Genomic DNA, 21,369 nt, shown 5'->3' on the forward strand with positions numbered 1-21,369 from the left:
CAAAATATTTTTCATCCAATAATTTGTATTTTTCCCCATAATTTTTTCTATATCCACAATCTAAATCTACACAAAATGCAACCCATCCAACAATGCCAAAGCTAAACTATGGAAAAACGTGAGAAAAAGTAAGGTAGAGACAAAAATAAGATGAAGATGTTGAACAAACATAAGAAAGAAAAATAATAGTATGTGGAGGCAAAGAGAAGAATACGAGAAGAGCTTCCACAAGAAAATGATTAACAAGGGAAGGGGACATACACAATCTCTTTCAGGAAGATGGTATTAAAAGAAATCAAGGTACCAAAAAGCACTAAGATTAAAAAATGTTAGATGTTATTGAACTTTACCAAAGAACAACCAGAAGAAGCATGGGTGAAAGTGGATCATAAGAAAATAAATAAACCCAAAAATTTTAAGCTTGATCACATCCAAGTGATTGAGAAAATGGTTGGTCATTAAAATAACCAATAAAAATAGTGGAGGATAAAAATAAATAAGAAGAAAAATCGATGAAGGAAATAGCGAACACATAAATTCAATTTTGTCCCACAAGAAGGGTGAAGATGGGGAGGATTTAAACCAAGGTTACAAGAGGAAAGGAGAAAATTCATTAGTTAGTTGAAGGGAAATATCTATAAATGTCGCAATACCACAATAATGCGCCAAAAACATGTTGAATTGGACCTAATCAATATGCTACTTCTCATTGAAGTCCTACCTATATTTAAACTAGAAAATGTGCATCTTTGGTTTCTCGGGAAACATAGAAAGGAATAACATTAGTTGTATCAATAGGTTTGTAATCAAGACATCGTGGTTAATCCCTTCTATCTTGAGAAAGAAAGAAACTTAAAATAGGTGATAAACCCAAATAGAAATAGATATTGATAGGAAGAAGAAGTACTAGAAACCATAGTAGTCATACTAACTACTTCAACCAAGAAAAGGCTACTTATGGGCGCATAGGATTATATGGTCATTATAAAGTCAATCAAACAATCTAAAAAGGAGGATTAACAACACTTCAAGGCTTCATGATAAAATTTCAACATCAAATACATCAACCTCAAATCCAAATTTAAGATAAGGATTAGAAAATAAGGGACCAAGAGAAAGATATGAGAAGATGTTGAATATCCTAAAAATTCCTTCTCATTTCTCCAAGATTTAGAGTGATCCATGGTAAATGAGTTCAAACAAAGAACTAATTTACATGACAACATGTAGAAAATATTGATATATCATGAGAAGAGATGAAGGCCATCACCACAAATGGTTGCATGTGACTTGGCAAGAACATGTAATAAAGATTTACCACTTGTTAAAGTCTACTTGGTTATTGAAAACTCACCATAAGGACATCATGGAGGGGGGATTAAAGCCCAAAGGAAACTGGAAGCACATAGTTAACTACAAAGGAAATTATATAAAGTGAAACATTACAAATCCCTAGCAACATTCTCAATATTGAAAGAAGACATCTCTAGGTAAGAATCAACAAGTTAAATATTTTGGAGCATGATTAGGAATTCTAAGAAAGCCTCCAATAAAGTTCATTGTCAAAATAATATTGGGGTATTTCAGACAAGAATGGAAAAAATATTTTTCTCAACTAAATAAGGATAGAAAAAAATACTCCCAGTAATCATATGAACTAGATGATTTGATCATTTAATCTGATAACTTGATGGAGGAAAATTTGAGAAATGAACAATATAAAGAGAAAGTGGCATGTAAAGAAGAATTGTTCATAGCTAAAGGCAAAGGACTTTAATGAATCTAAGGTACATCCAGTAGAAACTTGACTTCTAAGCCAACAATTTTATTCAAACATGTCAACATAGCTACTAGGAAGTTTCCAAACATTCAAGATTAGATAATTGTTGGGTCTAAATACAACCAAGTTTTTCAATTAATTCTTATAACAATCCTAGTGAAAAGTTCATGTAATAAAAGTTAATAAAGGAAAAATAAAACCACAGGTAAGGGACACTTATTCCAAGCTAAATGTTGGGAAAAGATATCCTAGTGGGAATCACTAGATGTGTGTTTTGGCTAAGGAGAATTGGCAAAGGTATTAAAAGGTAAAAAGGCATTTTTGGCACGTTTATTTATGAAAATAGAGGAAAATAGGAGAAAAGGAAGGTAAAAGGTAACAAGTTGCATGTGAAGAGGAAATTGAAGGAAAATAATGGAGAATGAAGAAAATAGAGGCCTCATTAATAAAAAGGCTTGTAAGGATCAGTGGGTAAGCTTTTTGCTAACCTTTTGCCAGTTCAAGTTTGGAGCTCTCTCATTATTCTCTCTCTCTCTCTCTCTTACTTTTGGTCACTTAGAGTTTTCTTGGAGCACTCTAGCTTTAGATCAAGGAAGGAAAAGAAAGCAAAGGGAAAGGAAGGAAAGCAAGGATCAAGGAAGAAGAGTAGGATCAAGCAGCTTCAACAAGAATACTTGCATGTAACCTTTTGTGTGTGTGATTTCCTAGCTGGTTTGGACATGCATGGCTTTTCATGTCGGTGTATGGTTCTCTTGGTGTCGGTGGCATGGTTTTTCTAGGTTATGACGTGGTTTTCAGCCTGGCCTTACCTTTTTCTGGATGCCATGGTATGTTGGGATGTTCATCTCGGTTTTGAGCTTTGGTTTTCTAGATGTATTTCAGAATCTGGGGTGGAGGTGGTATCAAGTTGTTTCATTCCCAAAGGCCTAGGAATCCCTTGATCAGTTTTGGCGAGATACATGGTAAATCCTAAGAGAGAAGTCTTGGTTTAGGGCCTAGTAATCTAGGTTTGGATGGCATTAAATCCTAAGAGATTGGTCTCAGTATAGGTCCTACTAATCTAGGATTGGATTGCGGTAAAGCCTAAGAGACAAAGAGACGAGAATTTCCTCAAGGATAGTGATGGATTCTGGATGGAATTCCAAGTTTATTTCAGTTGTGATTGGAGCACCGATTTTGGTGTGATCACAGTTTGGTGAGGATGGAGGTGGTTTAACCTCTTGATTTCCTTAGTTGTTCTTGGATTGGCTTTTCTATGAGATCCCACATTCATGCTTGGAATATGGCACGGGCGTGACTAGCTGAAAGAGAGATTTGGTTCATCCATGTCTATGGTTGGGTGGTATGTGGAAGTCCCGAACCTGGTCAAATTTGCCTATGATTAATAAAAGCTAAGTCCTCTTACTTTTGCATTGGTTTATATGTGGATTTCAATATGGTTGTCATATCTCTGATATTTATATGGTTTTATGCTGGTTATAGGCATGTTTAAATTATTGGTTCATGTCATGGATATTTCATGTATTTAGTTGTAATTGTTAAATGGATGGATGCAAGATCTAATTGATGATATAATAGTTTAATGGAGAAGGAGGTGATCCTTCTAGTTATGGTTCATAATTTCTTTCAGTCATTTATGCTCTGTCTTGTATCCTAGGCCTGTAGGTTGCATTGATGCCAAGTGTTTAACAGAATGCTGGTCCTGGTTGGGGATGCTCAGGCCTAGTAATGAGGTTTATTTTTTATTTACCATAATTATTATCATGTCTTTGGTGGATTTTGAAGGTTGTAGCAAGTTCTGGGAAGAGGTCGGGATTCTGGGCTAGAAAAGTGGCTCAAATCCTAGGGTCATTGTCACAGGTATGCTAAGAAAAGTCCACAGTCACTGGCACATAGGCCTATGAGAGTGACTTTGAGTTGTTGTTCATTGTCTTGCCTATAGCATGAGAGCAACTTTAGGTTTAGAGGCTTAAAACATCAGTGGGACCCAGGGACAGGATGTATGAGTAGCTGACATGTCTCCCAGGGGTGTGATTTCTGATGTGGATGAGTTTTCTTGATGAGTTCCGTTGAATCCATTTCCTTAAGGTCACCAAGGAGATTGAATCCCTTATATTAACCTGTCTCATCACATGTTTTCCTGGATGGTTGGTTTATTGGGTAGACCTGGGAGGAGGGGGTGTTACAGATTGGTATCAAAGCGGGTTGCGCTCTCTTTGGGTCATATCTGATACCACATATTGGTATTAGAGTGGGTTGCTCTCTCTTTGGGTCATACTTGATATCACATATTGGTATCAGAGCGTGGTTGCACTCTCCTTGGGTAAAGGTGCTTGGTCATGCATGCATGTCAGTTGCATGTGTGTCTCTTACACTTTCATTCCATGTGCTTGTGCATTGCATCATGTTGAGCATGATTGTAGTAAGGTTGTCATGAGGAACTTGTCTTACACTTGCATTCCATGTGCTTGTGCATTGCATCATGTTGAGCATGATTGTAGTAAGGTTGTCATGAGGAACTTGATGTGATTTTTATGGCATGCATTGTCATAAGGATATGACTGGTTGCATATGGTTATATGTCACCTACATGTTGATTATATGTTGCTTGACTACATCCTTGTTGTCAGGTGCATTCTTGAATGTTTTCATTACATGTATCATTCTTGTAGGTTGATTACAAGGATTGATCGCTTATGCTCGATTGCATGTGTTCATACGTATGTGTAGTGATTAGTCATTGCTTATGCATGGTGATAGTGGCATGTGGCAATGTGTGCAATGGAGTAATGGTTTTTGTCATGCATGAGGTCATAGCATGCATTGTTGATATGGCCTTTCATTGATGACTAGACCCTACCTAGAATGATGTTTATGTGTTCATACACTTATTTGATATATGTCTATATGTTGTTATGATTATGTTATACATGTATCACATTGATTTGATGATTTTTCAGACAAGGTTTCCTCCCAAAATTATGCTAAGGTACGTTGGTTTACTGTTATTTGGTTTAGCTGACATAGTATGCCTTGCTGGAAAGAGATCATATGGCTAGCAAGGCGGTAGACTACATAAAATTTCCCTGTGCATCAGATGGGCAACGTGATGTGGGGAACTCTTCTGACTTGGAAAACACATTGAGAAGCCTAAAGGAAGAAATAAGGAGTTGCAAAGAAAACAATGACAAAATAATCCAGGCACAAGAGAAACAAACAAAGGTGAATGTGGTACTACTTCAGATTTTGTCATATTTGCAGTGACAGTCACCACTTCAGATCAGACATGGACATGAGGACAGAACTAATGGGGGATATGGTAGTAGGTATCCTAGTAGACATAGGTCGGATAGATCTAACATGATCAGAGATGGCAAACTATTGGAAACTCCAAATAGGAGAGGTGATTGACACAGGTACTATTCCAGTTCTGGTTCTGATAGGCATCATGATTGTCATCATTATCATCCTTACAGGAGGAGTGATATGGGATACTTGTCGAATGAGTTTAAGAAGACAAAGACACCTACCTTTGATGGAGAGATGAATAAATCACAAGATGCAAAATCATGGTTTCTTGGTATGAAGAAATTATTCTGATTGCATGATTATTTAGAAAACATGAAAGCAAAGATAACCACTTTCAGTCTCAAAGGTAAAGCGGATATTTGGTGGGAAGACGTGAAGAATTTCAAAGGTATAAATGTGGAAGATTTCACTTGGCATGTGTTTGAAAGGCTCTTCAAGAAGAAGTACTTGTTTAAGAGGTACTATGATGATAGATCTAAGGAGTTTTATGAGTTTTGGATGGGTTCTATGACAGATGATGAGTATACTAGCAGATATTTGGAGTTGTTGAGGTATGTGCCTTACCTCAAGGAGGAGAAGGCCAAGGTTTAGAGATTCATTAGTGGATTTCCAGTTGCATACAGAGACCGAATTGATTTCGATGAGCCTAGATCATTGGAGGAGGCCATCCAAAAGTTGACGCATCGTTATGAGCTATCGAAGCGCAAAGTTGAGCCTAAGCATGACTTGAAAAGAAATGATAAAGCTAAAGGAAAATGACCACCAAAGGGAGGAAGACCTCAAGATGCAAGTGAGAAAAAAAATGTAGTTCCTTACAAGAGATTTAATATAGATGAGAAGGGACGTGGAGAGAAGTAAGCTAGAGGAGGTGGTAGGGAACCATTGCAATGTTGGATATGTGGTCAGGATCATAGTAAGAGGGATTGTCCATAGTATCAAAGTGGTGGTATATCCCAGATATACATTCCTCAGGAGGCGTATACAATTTGTGATGTTGCTCATAGCATTCCTCGGATCTATGCAGCTGTGGACAATAGGAAGGTGGATCATTAGGCATCGATCATTGAGATGGACGATAAGCTTTGGGATCAAGTTCTTTCTATTTTGATTGATCCTAGATCTAACTATAGTTATATTAATACTAACTTGGTGGATAAGTGTGGTTTGAGAAAAGAAGTTCATGCAGAATTCTTGGTTGGTATAGTTGGATATTGGTACAAAGAAACAAGTTCACCATTGGGTAAGAGATTGTGCATTTGAGTTAAATTGTATGCCTATAGTAGCACATTTGAATTTAATCCCATTGGGTTCGTATAATGTGCTTTTTGGTATGGATTGGCAATACATTCACAAAACCAAAGTGGATTGCTTTGACAAGGCCACTGAGTGTGTTGATGATAGTGGGGAAAAGAGGACTTTGCAAGGGAAGGATAAGCCTACATCAATGAGGATGGTTACTGCTATGCAGGCTAAGCATAGTTGCCAAAAAGGTTGTGTGATGTTTGCAGTACACATTTCTAGTGACAAGGGTAAGGAGGTTGAGGATGCATGTGTTAAGAAGGTACCCAATTTTGTAGAAGTTTTAGGATGTATTTCCTGAGGACATTACAGAGTTTCCACCTCACAGGGAGGTATACTTTTCTATTGAGTTGGTGCCAGGGGCAGCTCCAACATCAAAAGCACCTTACAGGAAGATCACATATGAGTTGGTTGAATTAAAGTTGCAACTAAAGGAAATGTTGGACAAGGGGTACATTAGGCTGAGTGTATCACCTTGGGGTGTGTTAGTGTTGTTCGTGAAGAATAAATATGGTAGTACTCTTAGATTGTGCATTTAGTATAGGAAGCTGAACAAGGTAATGATAAAGAACATGTAGCATTTTCCGAGGATTGATGATTTGTTTGATCAGTTGAAGGGAGAAACATTGTTCTCTAAGATCGACTTGAGATCAGGATACCATCAGCTATGCATCAAGGAAGAGGATATCTTCAAGACTGTGTTCAGGACCAGGTATGGGCATTATGAGTTTGTTGTTGTTCCATTATATTTAACTATTGTTCTAGCTACATTTATGTGTTTGATGAATAGTGTGTTGTGTCCTTATCTGGACAAGTTTGTTATTGTATTCATTGATGACATACTGGTATATTCTAAGAATGAGGAAGAACACGCTCAAAATTTAGAAACAGTATTGAAGTTGCAAAGAGAGCATCAGTTATATGCTAAACTTAGAAAGTATAACTTCTTTCAGACTAAGGTACATTACTTGGGGCATGTTGTCTCAAAGGATGGCATAGCAGTTAATCCAGAAAAGATAAGGGCCATCATGGAGTGGGCAACTCCTAAGAATATGGATGACGTGAGATCATTTATGGGATTGACAGGTTAATACAAGAGGTTCATCGAGAACTTCTCATGCATTTCATATCCTATCACATCATTACAGTGGAAAGACAAGAATTTTGAATGGGCAGAAGAATGTGAGGCTAGTTTTGATCAACTTAAGTAGTTGTTGGCACATGCACCAATGTTAAATATTTTGGATCCATACAAGGAGTTTGTAGTATGTACAAATTCTTGCAAGAGAGTACTTGGTGGATTTCTCATGCAAGAAGGGTAGGTAGTGTGATATGAGTCAGAGAAAGTGAATGAGCACGAGAAGAACTGTCCAACACACGATCTTGAACTAGGAGCGATTATACATGCATTGAAGATGTGGAGCCACTATCTTCTTAGCAGGAGGTTTACATTGATGAGCGATCACAGTGGGTTGAGATATTTGTTTGATCAGCCGAATGTAAATGTCAGACAAGCTAGATGGTTGGCTACCCTTAGTGAGTTCGACTTCGAGATAGGATACATCAAAGGGAAGGAGAACCGGGTTGCAGATGCTCTTAGCAGGAAGGTACATGTAAATCACATAGTAGCTATGAGCTCTTATGGGACAAAATTACAGGATAGGATCTTGCAAGTAAGACAACGGGATGACCAATACATGGATATCATGCACAAGTTACAATAGAGCACAGGTACAGGTATAGGGGATCATAATGCATACTATCGTCTCACAACAGATGGTTTGGTGAGATTTAGAGACAAGATCTATGTGTCGAATTGCAGTGAGCTCAAGAAGCTTATCTTGAGGGATTTTCATGCCAAGCCATACTCGGGTCATCCAAGATATCAAAAGACGTTGACAGTAGCAAAGAAGTTCTACTATTGGTCGAAACTGAAGAAGGAAGTGGCAGAGTTCATGGTTGGATGTTTAGATTGTCAGCAGGTCAAGGTGGAATGTAAGCATCCAGGTGGTTTACTATAGCCTATAGCGATTCTGGAATGCAAATGGGAGGTAATTTCCATGAATTTTATCACAGGTCTTCCAAGGACAACAAAGAAACATGATTCTATTATGGTCATGGTTGATAGGTTGAGCAAGGTAGCTCACTTCATTCTAGTAAATACTACATATTCAGCCAGTGAGGTAGCACAAGTGTTCATAAGAGAGATAGTGAGACTGCACAGTGTTCTGAAGAACATTGTGCAGACATGGATGCAAAATTCACTTCCCAGTTTTGGAAGGATTTATTTGCAGGCTTGGGTATAGATTTGGCCTTCAATACAACTTAACCATCACAGGTTGAGACCTCCCTTTTCAAGTTGAGATTATCCCTTTTATGCGGGGTGAGACCTCCCTTTCATGGTTGAAGGTTTCCCTCTCAAAACATCAGGAGCACTTCCTCTAGCAGAAGACTTGAGCTTCATGCGAGACTTGGAAGAGTTCTGGGAACTGTACTAAGCATTCTAGTGTTGGTGGTCATCCTTAAACCACCACCCTTTATACCAACATTTCAGAGAGCACATGTCTTTTTGCACGTTTTGTATTACAACTCTCTTCTTGGACTCATACATAACCCTTCGGATTAAGGGGGGAAATGTTGGACACCTAATCCTCTATGGGTTAGTGTGGAAGTGGAATAAACTAAGGAAGTCCAAGAGACCTTGGGATGTGGAACCCAACAGTGACACAATGTACTATAATTGTATATCATTTGTCAATCATAAATGTACTCTCTTGTTTTATCTTTCATACTCTTTCTGCCATGTGTGTGTTTAACATTCTGCAGACATATGGAAATACAGAGAGGGTCAACAAGATCTTGGAGGATGTTGAGGATGTACGTGATGCACCAACAAAATAAATGGGAGGAGTATCTTCCATTGGTTGAGTTCGCATACAACAATGGTTATCAAGAGTCATTGAGGATGAGTCATTTCGAGGTATTGTATGGGAAGATTTGTAACACTCCCATTAGTTGGAGTGATCTAGTGAACAGGGTAATTATTGGACCGGAGATGTTGGTAGACATGGAGCAGAAAATGCAGTTTATAAAGAAGAATCTAAAGGTAGCATAGGATAGATAGAAGAGTTATGTGGATTAACACAAAGTGTTCTAGGAGTTTCAGTTTGGGGAGCATGTGTAATTGCGCATCAAGCCCAAGAAAATCTCTTTGAGGATTGGTTCATGTGCCAAGTTGGCACCACAGTATTGCGGGCCTTTTGAGATCTTTGAGAGGAATGGACCAGTGGCATATCGACTTGCACTACCTCCAATAGTGAAAGTCCATGATGTTTTCCGTATTTCATTGCAATAAGTATATAAAGGATGTTGATCATGTTATTGATTGGTCTGTATTGCAGGTGGATCAAGAAGAAGAGTTCTAGCTGGAGCCTCAATGCATATTGTAGCGGAAACATCTCATGCTTAAGAACATAGCCATAGATCAAGTTAAAGTGCAATGGAAGCACTTTGGGCCTAAAGAAGTTAAATGGGATATGTCGGATCAGATGTAGACCTTGTATCTTTCATTGTTTGTCGGTTGAGGCAAAGAAGCTTTGGTTTGATGTTGGTATATGTTTGGCATACGTTTTGCTGATGTTTTGGTATATGTATGTATATGTATATGGATGTAAATACTGCCATGAGCTAAGTTATAAAGCTCCAATAAGTGGTATGGGTGTCATGTTATTATGGTTATTATATTGTCATGATGTTTTACTTTTGAGCAGGTCTTTCATTGTAAATATTGCATCGATCTAAGTTATAAAGATCCATGGGAGATATGTTTACTTTTCAGCAATTTTGCTAAGGTCATGGTGTGGTTTAACACCGAGGAAGGTGTTCTCCAAGGGGGAGGGTTCTGTAATAGCCCTGGTGAAAAGTTCGTGTAATAAAAGTTAATAAAGGAAAAAATAAGATCACGGGTAAGGGACACTTGTTCCAAGCTAAATGTTGGGCAAAGATATCCTAGTGGGCATCACTGGATGTGTGTTTTAGCTAAGGGAAATTGGAAACGACATTAAAAGGAAAAAAGGCATTTTTGGTACATTTATTTATGAAAATAAAGGAAATAGGAGAAAAGGAAGGTAAAAGGTCCCATGTTGCATGTGAGGAGGAAATTGAAGGAAAATTTAATGGAAAATGAAGAAAATAGGGGCCTGATTAATAAAATAGCTTGTGAGGATTAGTGGGCAAGATTTTTGGTAACCTTTTGTTAGTTCAAGTTTGGAGCTCTCTTATTATTCTCTCTCTCTCTTACTCTTGGTCACTTAAGAGTTTTCTTAGAGCACTCTAGCTTTGGATTAAGGAAGGAAATGAAAGAAAAGGGAAAGGAAGGAAAGCAACAATCAAGGAAGAAGAGAAGGATCAAGTAGCTTCAATAGGAATACTTGCAAGTAACCTTTTGCATGTGAGATTTCCTAGCTGGTTTGGACATGCATGGCTTTGCATGTTGGTGTTTCGTTCTCTTGCTATTGGTGGCATGGTTTTTGTGGGTTATAACAGTGGTTTGCAGCCTAGCCTTGCCTTTTTCCAGATGCCATGGTATGTTGGGATGTTTATCTCAGTTTTGAGGTTTGGTTTTCCGGATGGATTTCAAATCTGGGGCAGAGGTGGTCTCAAGTTTCATTCCCAAAGGCCCAGGAATCCCTTGACTGGTTTTGGTAGGATACAAGGTAAAGCTTGAGGGAGAAGTGTCGGTTTAGGGCCTAGTGATCTGGGTTTGGATTATGGTAAATCATGAGATACTGGTGTCATTTTAAGTCCTAGTAATCTGAGATTGGATTGCGGTAAAGACTGAGAGACAAGGAGACGAAAATTCCTCAAGGATAGTGATGGATGCAGGGTGGCATTCTAAGTTCGGTTCGGTTGTGATTTGGGCATCGGTTTTGGTGTGATCACAGTTTGGTGAGGATGGAGGTGGTTTAACCTCTGGATTCACTTGGTTTTTCTTGGATTGGTTCTTCTATGAGATCCCACATTCATGCTTGGAATATTGCACGAGGGTGACTGGCTGAAAGATAGATTTGGTTCAGCCATGTCTATAATCGGGTGGTATGTGGAAGTCTCGAAAATGGTTAGACTTTCCTATGATTAATAAAAGCTAAGTTCTCTTACTTTTTCACTGGTTTATATGTGGATTTAATTGTTATCATATCTATGATATTTATATGGTTTCATGCTGGTTATAAGCATGATTAAATGATTGGTTCATGTCATGGTTATTTCATGTATTTACTTGTAATTGTTAAATGGATGGATGCAAGACCTAATTGATGATATAATAGTTCAATGGAGAAGGAGGTGATCCTTTTGGATATGTTTCATAAGTTTTTTCAGTCATTTATGCTCTGTCTTGTTTCCTAGACCTGTAGGTTGCATTTTTTCCAAGTGTTTGATATAATGTCAATCCTAGTTGGGGATGCTTAGGCCTAGTATTGAGGTTTATTTTTTATTTATCATCATTATTATCATGTCTATGGTGGATTTTGAAGGTTGTAGCAAGTTTTGGGCAGAGGCCGAGATTCTAGGCTAGAAACATGGCTCAAATCTCGGGGTCACTATCACAGGTCTGCTGAGAAAATTCCATAGTCACTGGCACAGAGGCCTGTGAGAGTGACTTTGAGTTGTTGGTCAGTATCTTGCCCATAGCATGATAGTGACTTTGGGTTAAGAGGCTTAAAACAGTAGTGGGACCGAGGGACATGATGTCTAAGTGGCTGACATGTCTCCTAGGGGTGTGATTGCTAATGTGGATGGGGTTGCTTGATGAGTTCTGTTGATTCCATTTCCTTAAGGTCACCAAGGAGATTGAATCCCTTATAGTAACCTCTCTCATCACATGTTTACGAGACTGGTTGGTTTCTTGGGTGGACCTGGGAGGAGGGGGTGTTGCAATTCCATATTTGTTGAGCAAATATTTGTACATATTAAATTGGAATTTGATTTTGACTTAATTAAACATACATACTAAAGGAGCATTAGTAAAAATTATTATACCAAGTGAACCATGCTACAAATGAGAGACTTAAGAAAGAGATAAATTACCCTCATTTTCTCTAATCACTTATGATGCCTCAAATTCTTTGTTATTGAGTCGGGTAGTGATGGACCTCCAAATTAGCTACAATTTAAGGCCCATCTGACCATCCTTCAACACATTTAACCTCTCTCTTTGCATTTGATGACTTGTTTTTGAGCTATAATATGTTGATTAGGAAGGTTTAGAGATAACTGCATATTTGTGCCTAATATTATTTATTTTTGTAAAATATTGTGAGAATATTGGGCAGATTATGAAGATTTGGAGGATGAAATAATCTAGAGACTTGATCTCTACTACAAGATGGACCAAGATTGAATAATAAATGAACATAATATTATGAAATTATTGAACAAATTTTGGAGCTCTAATGATTGAGAAAATCTAGGAATGTGCTCCCTATCATTTAATGAAGATTCCTAGTGTTGGGAACCATATCCACTTTTTAAGGGATTTTGGAGGGGAAAGTTGCCTCCTTTAAAGGAGGATGCTTCCCCATCTATTTGTATAAGTACCAATTCAAATTTTTCTCTAGGGGAATGTATTTCTTAGTCTTCTTGTGGAGAAAACTTGTTATTTAGCAGCTTCACTTTCATTTCTAGCAGGGATGTACTTGGATTGATTCAAATAATGAATTTTGGTGCCATTTTTAGCTTCTAAAGCTTGGTTTCCTTCATAGGACTCTGAGTATCCTTGGGCTTGCCCATCCCAGGAGCATCAGAGCTCTGTTGTATAATTTATTTTTCTTCTTTTCACTTCTTATTCACATGCATCTCTTATTCTTGTTTTTCCTATTTCTGCATTTAGTATTCATGCTTCCTTTGTTGTACGTTATATTGGTTAAATGATTGAAGTAATTTTTTTTACAAGTTATTTACAAAGTCATAAGAATTATTCATCCTTATGACAACTTTGAAAAGTCATATTCATCATGGAGCTACTTGGATTGGTTTACTAGTTCACAAATCTAGAATTCTCGAAGTCTCTTCAAGCAACATAGTAGTAATTTTCTGCTAATTTTTAGAACATGTTAATGAGCTCCCTTCGATTTTATTCCACTTGGATTGTCATAAAAAATTCAAGTTAATAAAAAAAATTACCCCATAGAATTTTCACTTGATCAAGTTAGGCATTTGATAGGTTAACTAGCTCACTAATTCTTCAATTTTTGGTTTTTAGAATGGTAATTTTCTACTATTTTTAGCACATGTTAACAGGGGTATTTTTGAGTGATTCCACTTGGAATAATAAAAAAAATTGTCCCGTCTCATTTTCATTTTATTTTCTTGGGCATTGAGAAAGTTATCTCAAGAAGTAGCAATCTTGTAACAATTTATTTTTGAGGTCTTCCATGCCCAAATTCATGGTAGAAGTAGATTTATAATATATGAATGCTCTAAGACCACTTTGGTTGAGTTAAGGCTTGGTTAGGTCACCATTTAGCTCTTACATTGCTTGCTTCTTAAATGTTGATTTCCATAATTAGTCTAGATTTCCTTTCTGCAATTTACTTTAAGCAAAGTGTGCTTTCCTTCTTACAAAAATAATCTAGGACTTTTCTTTCCTGCAAAATAGAATATATTTTCTTTAATGCCATTTATTTTCCAGCAAGATAGATTATATTTTCTTGGTTGTCATTATTCGTTACAAATAGAATAGATTCTCTTTCTATCATTTACTTTGCAACAAAAGTAGAATAGGTTTGCTTATTGTTATTTACCTTTTGCAACTAAGGATTGGTGTCTTACCTAGATCTTTACTCATTTGAAGTTGTTTCATTGCCTTCTTTCACTTACATCAAAGGGAGCCAGACTAGGAATAGGAAGGTGTTTGCTACACATAGAGTGTAGGCCCCTCTTAAGTTTGTACGAACCCCAGGTTGATAATTTAAGTTGATAGTCCCGAGAGTTGCAACATTCTTGTTGCAATACTGGGGCTCATCAGGTAGCAATGGAAATTCTTTCTTGTTGTGGGCGAATTTTCATAGTCTGATCAACCTTAATGCATATGAAGACAGAGATTGAATATGCTATTTTGTTACCTATGTTGCCCCCATTATAATGGCCTAGAAAACTCTACCAATATCTATTCAAATGCAATAGAAGGCTAAAGCTCCTCCTCTATCAAGAGCAAGCAATCATATAATCACCTCATTTTACACTACTTATTCCCTTAGCCCATCGTTCTACCTAGTGGCTATGCCATCCCAATTACCAAATTGAATTTTATTATTAAAATCAAATAAATTACTTTCTTATAAAGACTAAATAAATTCTCTCTTCTTTGTGAATAAACTTTCCTTTTTTATTAAATTACTTTCTATAATCATTATAAGCATTTTGTAAAGAGCATAAAAAAATGTTAACATAATATTTATATCTTTAAAGTTATTCCATTGCAAATGTTATTTATATAATATTTTGATTTTAGTATTATTGGGATAGATCCATCTTAACTTTTTATCTATCAAGCTACGAGAGGGATCAAATCTCTCAAGGTGCAAACCTCATTTTTTAGTGCAAAACTTGAGGAAAGTTTTCCATCTCAACAGATTTAATCCCTCTAGGTGCTTGATAGATCTAGACTTAAATTGCATCTAGGCTAGCACACACACACACACACACATTCAGTGGCCCTTGATAGATCCAAACTTAAGAAGGATCTAGGCTATATATATATATATATATATATATATATATATATATATATATATATATATATATATATATATATCTGTTTGTGTGCGCGCGCGCACATGCACACACACTATATTATATAAGAATATCATTGGAAAAACCATGGGTTGTCAAATGACACCCAATAACCAAATATATTAAATTTTAATTTTAAATATATTTTTTTTATTTGACCAAGTGAAAATGTGTACATAATAAGGCATTATAACATCTCTTCCATACTGGGCTGGAAAGCACCTAATGGACCATAGAGTGTCTTGAGTGACTAGATTTTATAGTTATCTACTTAAGACCAATGGGTTTATCACGATTTAAGGAGATGGAGTCTGTAGGAATTTACAGGGTAAGTTCCTCAGAAAGAATACCAAAAGGACACCGCTCACAACCAGATCACAGATCAATACACCAGTATTTTTGACGTGGTTAAAACCCTCAAAGAGGGAAACAGTCCACGGCCTGTCCCAACGTGGGTACTACAGGCAATTTATTAATCAAAGAATGAAAATTTACATAAGCTTCTCTCATGCACGGATTACCCGAACAATGACCCTCCATGCGCTTTAAATAGAACTCATGGACCAATCGGGTGTCAAGCCACGGATCAAGTGTCAGTAATATCGAGGAGAGAATGAATCGTCGGATCACTACATATTGTGACCGTCGGATTGTAAGTTACAATATGTACAACGGTAAAGAAACACACTTTACCTAACTCTATACCTAACTCTAAACTAGACCAAGTTGAACTTAACTATATCCTATGTGTCGGAATATCCTAACATCCCCCCTTAAGAACAACTTGGGATAGGATTAAAGGATTTACAAATATGACACAATAGGAGAAGGAAGGAGGCACTAGAGCCTATCCCCCCTTAGTGACAACTTCCTGAACTCCAAGCATATATCGAAGTGTAGTGAACTTCGCCTCTGTGAGAGCCTTTGTGAAGATGTCTGCAACCTGATCATCTGTTGGACAATATTGCACTTCAAGAACATGGTCATGAATAAGCTTTCTGATGAAGTGCATGTGTAGTTCAATGTGTTTGCTGCGCTGATGCTGGACTGGATCTTTGCATAGCTGAATGGCACTTTGATTATCACACCAAAGTGTGGTTGGATGCTGTTGCTCAAAGCCAAACTCTGATAGGATCTGACGAAGCCACAAGGCTTCCTTACTAGCTTCCACGGCACCACGATACTCTGCTTCTGCTGACGAAAGAGAAATGGCAGCCTGTTTCTTACAAGCCCATGTAATAGGTCCTGAACCAAGAGTGAAGACATAACCGGCAGTAGACTTCCGATCATCAGGGTCACCAGCCCAATCAGAATCAGTGAAACCAACTAATAGAGGAACTGCTTTGGCACTGTAATGAATCCCAAACTGTACTGTACCTCGAACATAACGAAGTATTCTTTTAGCTGCTTTCCAATGACTTTCACGGGGGTTTTGCATAAAACGAGCAACAAGGCCAACAGCAAAGGAAAGGTCAGGACGAGTATGGGTTAAATACAAGAGTTTTCCTACAAGTTGACGGTATAAGGTAGCATCAACTTCAGGAGAAGTACAAGAGACTGAAAGTTTGACTCCAGACTGAAAGGGAGAAGGGGCTGGCTTACAGTCTTCCATGTGAAAATGACGAAGAATATCACAAGCATACTTGGACTGGGAAAGGAAAATACCCTCCTTGGATTGCAAGACTTGAAGACCGAGAAAATAGTGTAAGTGTCCTAAGTCTGTCATTTCAAATTTCTTTTTAAGGCTGGACTTCACATGGTTTATAAGGTTGGGATCACTACCAGTAAGAATAAGATCATCAACATAAAGAACAAGGATGATAAGAGAGTTGCCCACTTTCTTGGTGTAGACAGTATTGTCAGAATAACACCTAGAAAAGCCAGATTCTAAAAGAAAGCTATCCATTTTGGCATACCAAGCCCGAGGAGCTTGCTTGAGACCATAAAGGGATTTCTTAAGTCGACAAACAAGGCTGGAGTCTATTTGTATGAAGCCAATGGGTTGTTCCATATAGATTTCTTCCTGCAAGTCCCCATGCAAGAAGGCAGATTTAACATCCATCTGATGGACTTCCCATTTTAAAGAGGCAACAAGGGAAAGAACAAGGCGGATAGAGTTCATTTTGGCAACAGGGGAGAAGGTTTTAGTGTAGTCAATGCCTTCAACCTGTGAAAAGCCCTTAGCAACGAGACGAGCTTTATGTTTATCAACTTTCCCATATGGTCCATACTTGGTTCTATAAACCCATTTACATCTAACAAGTTTGCGTCCCTTTGGTAGAGGAACAAGATCCCATGTATCATTTGTCATCAATGAATGATATTCTTCATTCATAGCTGCTTCCCAATGTGGATGGCCTGAAGCTTCTGCAAAAGTGTCAGGATCATGATTTACTGGAGCTTGAGCCAGTAAAGAAGAGGCTCTTTCAAACTGAGAACGTGAACGTCGATGATCTGTAGGATCACCGGCAAGATCACCTGCTGCATCCCAAGTAGCACAGACCCATCTTGGAAGTTGAGGATCCTGAGAAGGTGGGGGAGGATTATCATCCTCGCTTTCATCATCTGAAGAAGAAATGTTTTCAAAAGTAGAAGAGATAGGAAGAGGTGGCACATCCGTCGGACTAGGCTCGCAGGCCGATTTATTTTCATCAAATTTTACATCTCTTCTAATGATAACATTTTTGGACTTAAATGGAATAAGTCTATAACCTTTTACATCTTCAGAATATCCAACAAAAGTACATTTCTCACTCTTAGGTTCTAAAGCTTTATGCTTTTCATCTGGAATATGGGCCCATGCTTCACTTCCAAACACACGAAAGTGACTTACATCTGGTTTAATGGAACTCCAAGCTTCTTTTGGAGTGATATTCTCTAGAAAATTAGTAGGAGTGCGATTGATTATATAATTTGCACAATTAATTGCTTCGGCCCAGAAACTAAGACTGAGTCCTTTAGATTGCAGCATACAATTAGCCATTTCCTTTAAGGTGCGATTTTTCCTTTCAGCTACACCATTTTGTTGTGGAGTGTATGGAACAGTATGTTGCATTTGAATTCCATTTTCGGTGCAAAAGTTGATGAATGTGTTTTTAACATATTCTCCACCATTATTAGTTCTTAGCTTAAGAATTTGATGTCCAGATTGTTTTTCAACAAAGGCTTTGAAGGCCAAAAATGTGTTAAATACTTCGCTCTTGAGTTTTAAGAAGTATACCCAAGTGCGTCTGGAGAAATCATCAATGAAAGTTAAGAAGTACTTGCAGCCAGAGAATGAAGCAACAGGAAGAGGACCACATAAATCACTGTGCACAAGCTGTAAAGGGGCTGAGGCGTGCCAAGAGGCACGTTTGTCAAAACTGTCCCGATGATGTTTTCCGAGTACACATCCGGAACAAACACCATCTCTGCAAGATACCATAGGAAGACCTATCACCATATTTTCTTTACATAGATGCTGAAGGGAGCGATAGTTTAAGTGACCAAATCGCTCATGCCAAAGTTTGCTCACTTCATCATTATGAGCAACAAATACTGAGGGAAGATTTGATGACCCAAAGTTGTGAAAATTATACAACCTTGTGGAATCATCAACAAGACCAGTAGCTAGAATCTGTTTAGGATCTTTTAGATCCTTGATTACAACATCATGAGGTGAAAATTCAACAATTTTACCTTCACCTGAATGAGTTATCTGATAGACAGATAGAAGGTTGCAGGATAAGGTTGGAACACATAATACATCATTAAACTGACCATTGTCTAGATGAACAGTTCCAGTCCCTACAACATTAAGAGATCTATCATCACCAACATATATATTTTTGGTGTTACAATCATTTAAAGAAGAAAACATGGCTTGGTTTTTGGCCATGTGATAAGAGGCTCCAGAATCAATGAGCCACTCATGAGAATGAGAAGAAGAAGAAGATACATTTAATGCATAACCAGACTGAGATGATTGACAACGACATGCAGAAAGTGCCATTCCGGAAGTTGAAGTTGAAGTAGGCTCCACATGGATGTTATGTTTCTTCATTGCGGCTTCCAAGGCTTCCATCTTCTTAAAGCATTTAGATTCTAAGTGGCCATCTCGATTACAAAAGTTACAATGTCTATCAGTCTTCTTCCATTTTTTTTTATTGGTCTTATCATTTTGCTGAAATGATCTTTCATTTTGAGGCTGAGTTGGTTTAGGACCATTCTTTTGAGGATATGACTTCTTAGGATTCTTTGAATTTGGTTGTTGTTGGGCGGCTAACGCTTTCGTGGAAGAGTTTCCAAGATTAAGAAGACCAAGGTGTAAGAGTTTTTCTTGTTCTCTTATTAAGGAATCACAAAAGGAGTCAAAGGAAGGGGCCTTGTAGTCTTTTCCTTGACAAATGAAAGCTTCCCTTGTAGAATGGAAAGTGGAAACAAATACAGAGTAGGCTGGTCCCAACTTAGTAAGGATGGAATAAATAAGGTTACCATCTTCTTTCTTAACTTTAACACCTTCCAAGAGATATCTAAGGGTCTTGAATTTGGACAAGAAATCTTCAATGCAAGAAAAATTATTAGGATCCAAAGTAAGCAACTCATTTTCAAGTTGATGGGCTCTAATTTCATTTTTAATCCCAAAAACTTTAGCGAGTTTTTCTAATGCTTCATGAGGAGTCTCAAGTTCTGCAATGTGGAATCTAAGATCAGGAGAAATAGACATCCCTATCAAACTACGTGCTTGATCTTGTCTATTTTCCCATTTTGCAACCTTGTCTTCATCTTTTGGTTTCTTCTCTTTGTCTGTGGCTATTCTGAAGAGACCTTTACTTCTAAGTAAATCTTCCATGTAGGCTACCCATTGGAAGTAGTTAGTGCTGTCAAGAATGACTTGGCATGGACTTTCCATTTTTCAAAAACACTGAAGCTGAAGATGCTGAAAGTAAGTGTTCCAATGGATAGATCTCGAAAAAATAGGCGGTTTTAAAAAAAACGGCTCTGAAAAAGGCTTCCGGATGAAGAAGTTATGGCTTTTTGAAAAAAATTGTTGACGTTGCCGGCAAAGTGCGCGAATGTGCGGGAATGAAAAAATCCGCCCCCACAAAATGGAGACTTGAACCCAAGACCTCTACTCTCTTAAAATAGCTTTGAACCAATTGATCTATACAAAAAATTTGAGAGAGAGAGAGAGAGAGAGACTAGAAATTAAAAAAAAAAAATCTCAAAGTTAGCTTTAGCCGAAAAACTAAATATTTTTCTCAATGTTTCTGATTTTCCGAGATCACACTAAGGTGCAGGGAAAAGAGCATACGCATGAGAAAAATCCTTCCTTTCTGTTTCTGATTTGCCCAGATCGCACAGAGTCGCAAGGCAAAGAGCATACGCAGAAGTGAAAGGTATAGATCCGGTTTTAAAAAAAGGGCTAAATAAACCGAAACCGAAATAAGCAGAGAGAAAATAACAGTAAACTGCAAAAAAACACTGTATACCTCCCGATCTGAAAAATGACGCAGCTAGGGCTACCGGAAACCTTTTCGCGTGAAACAAAAGGGGTTGATCACTGGAACAGATGCTCCGAACGCAACAGAGCAGTCCTCTCAGCCCGAAAGCAGTCAGAAACAGCAGATCTAGGAAACGACAGCCACATGCAGTTCTACCGGCTTCAGATTTGGATCACCAACGGACGCGGCCCTCAAATAGCTCTGATACCATGTAGGAATTTACAGGGTAAGTTCCTCAGAAAGAATACCAAAAGGACACCGCTCACAACCAGATCACAGATCAATACACCAGTATTTTTGACGTGGTTAAAACCCTCAAAGAGGGAAACAGTCCACGGCCTGTCCCAACGTGGGTACTACAGGCAATTTATTAATCAAAGAATGAAAATTTACATAAGCTTCTCTCATGCACGGATTACCCGAACAATGACCCTCCATGCGCTTTAAATAGAACTCATGGACCAATCGGGTGTCAAGCCACGGATCAAGTGTCGGTAATACCGAGGAGAGAATGAACCGTCGGATCACTACATATCGTGACCGTCGGATTGTAAGTTACAATATGTACAACGGTAAAGAAACACACTTTACCTAACTCTATACTAGACCAAGTTGAACATAACTATATCCTATGTGTCGGAATATCCTAACAGACTCCATTGTTCCAGTACTCCACCAGCTCAACATCTAACACTCAGTGGCCCA

The sequence above is a fragment of the Pinus tabuliformis genome, chromosome 5_1, assembly GCF_031772625.1.
Source record: "Pinus tabuliformis cultivar Carrire ecotype Pingquan chromosome 5_1, CPIR1, whole genome shotgun sequence".
In the NCBI taxonomy this organism is placed as follows: domain Eukaryota; kingdom Viridiplantae; phylum Streptophyta; class Pinopsida; order Pinales; family Pinaceae; genus Pinus; species Pinus tabuliformis.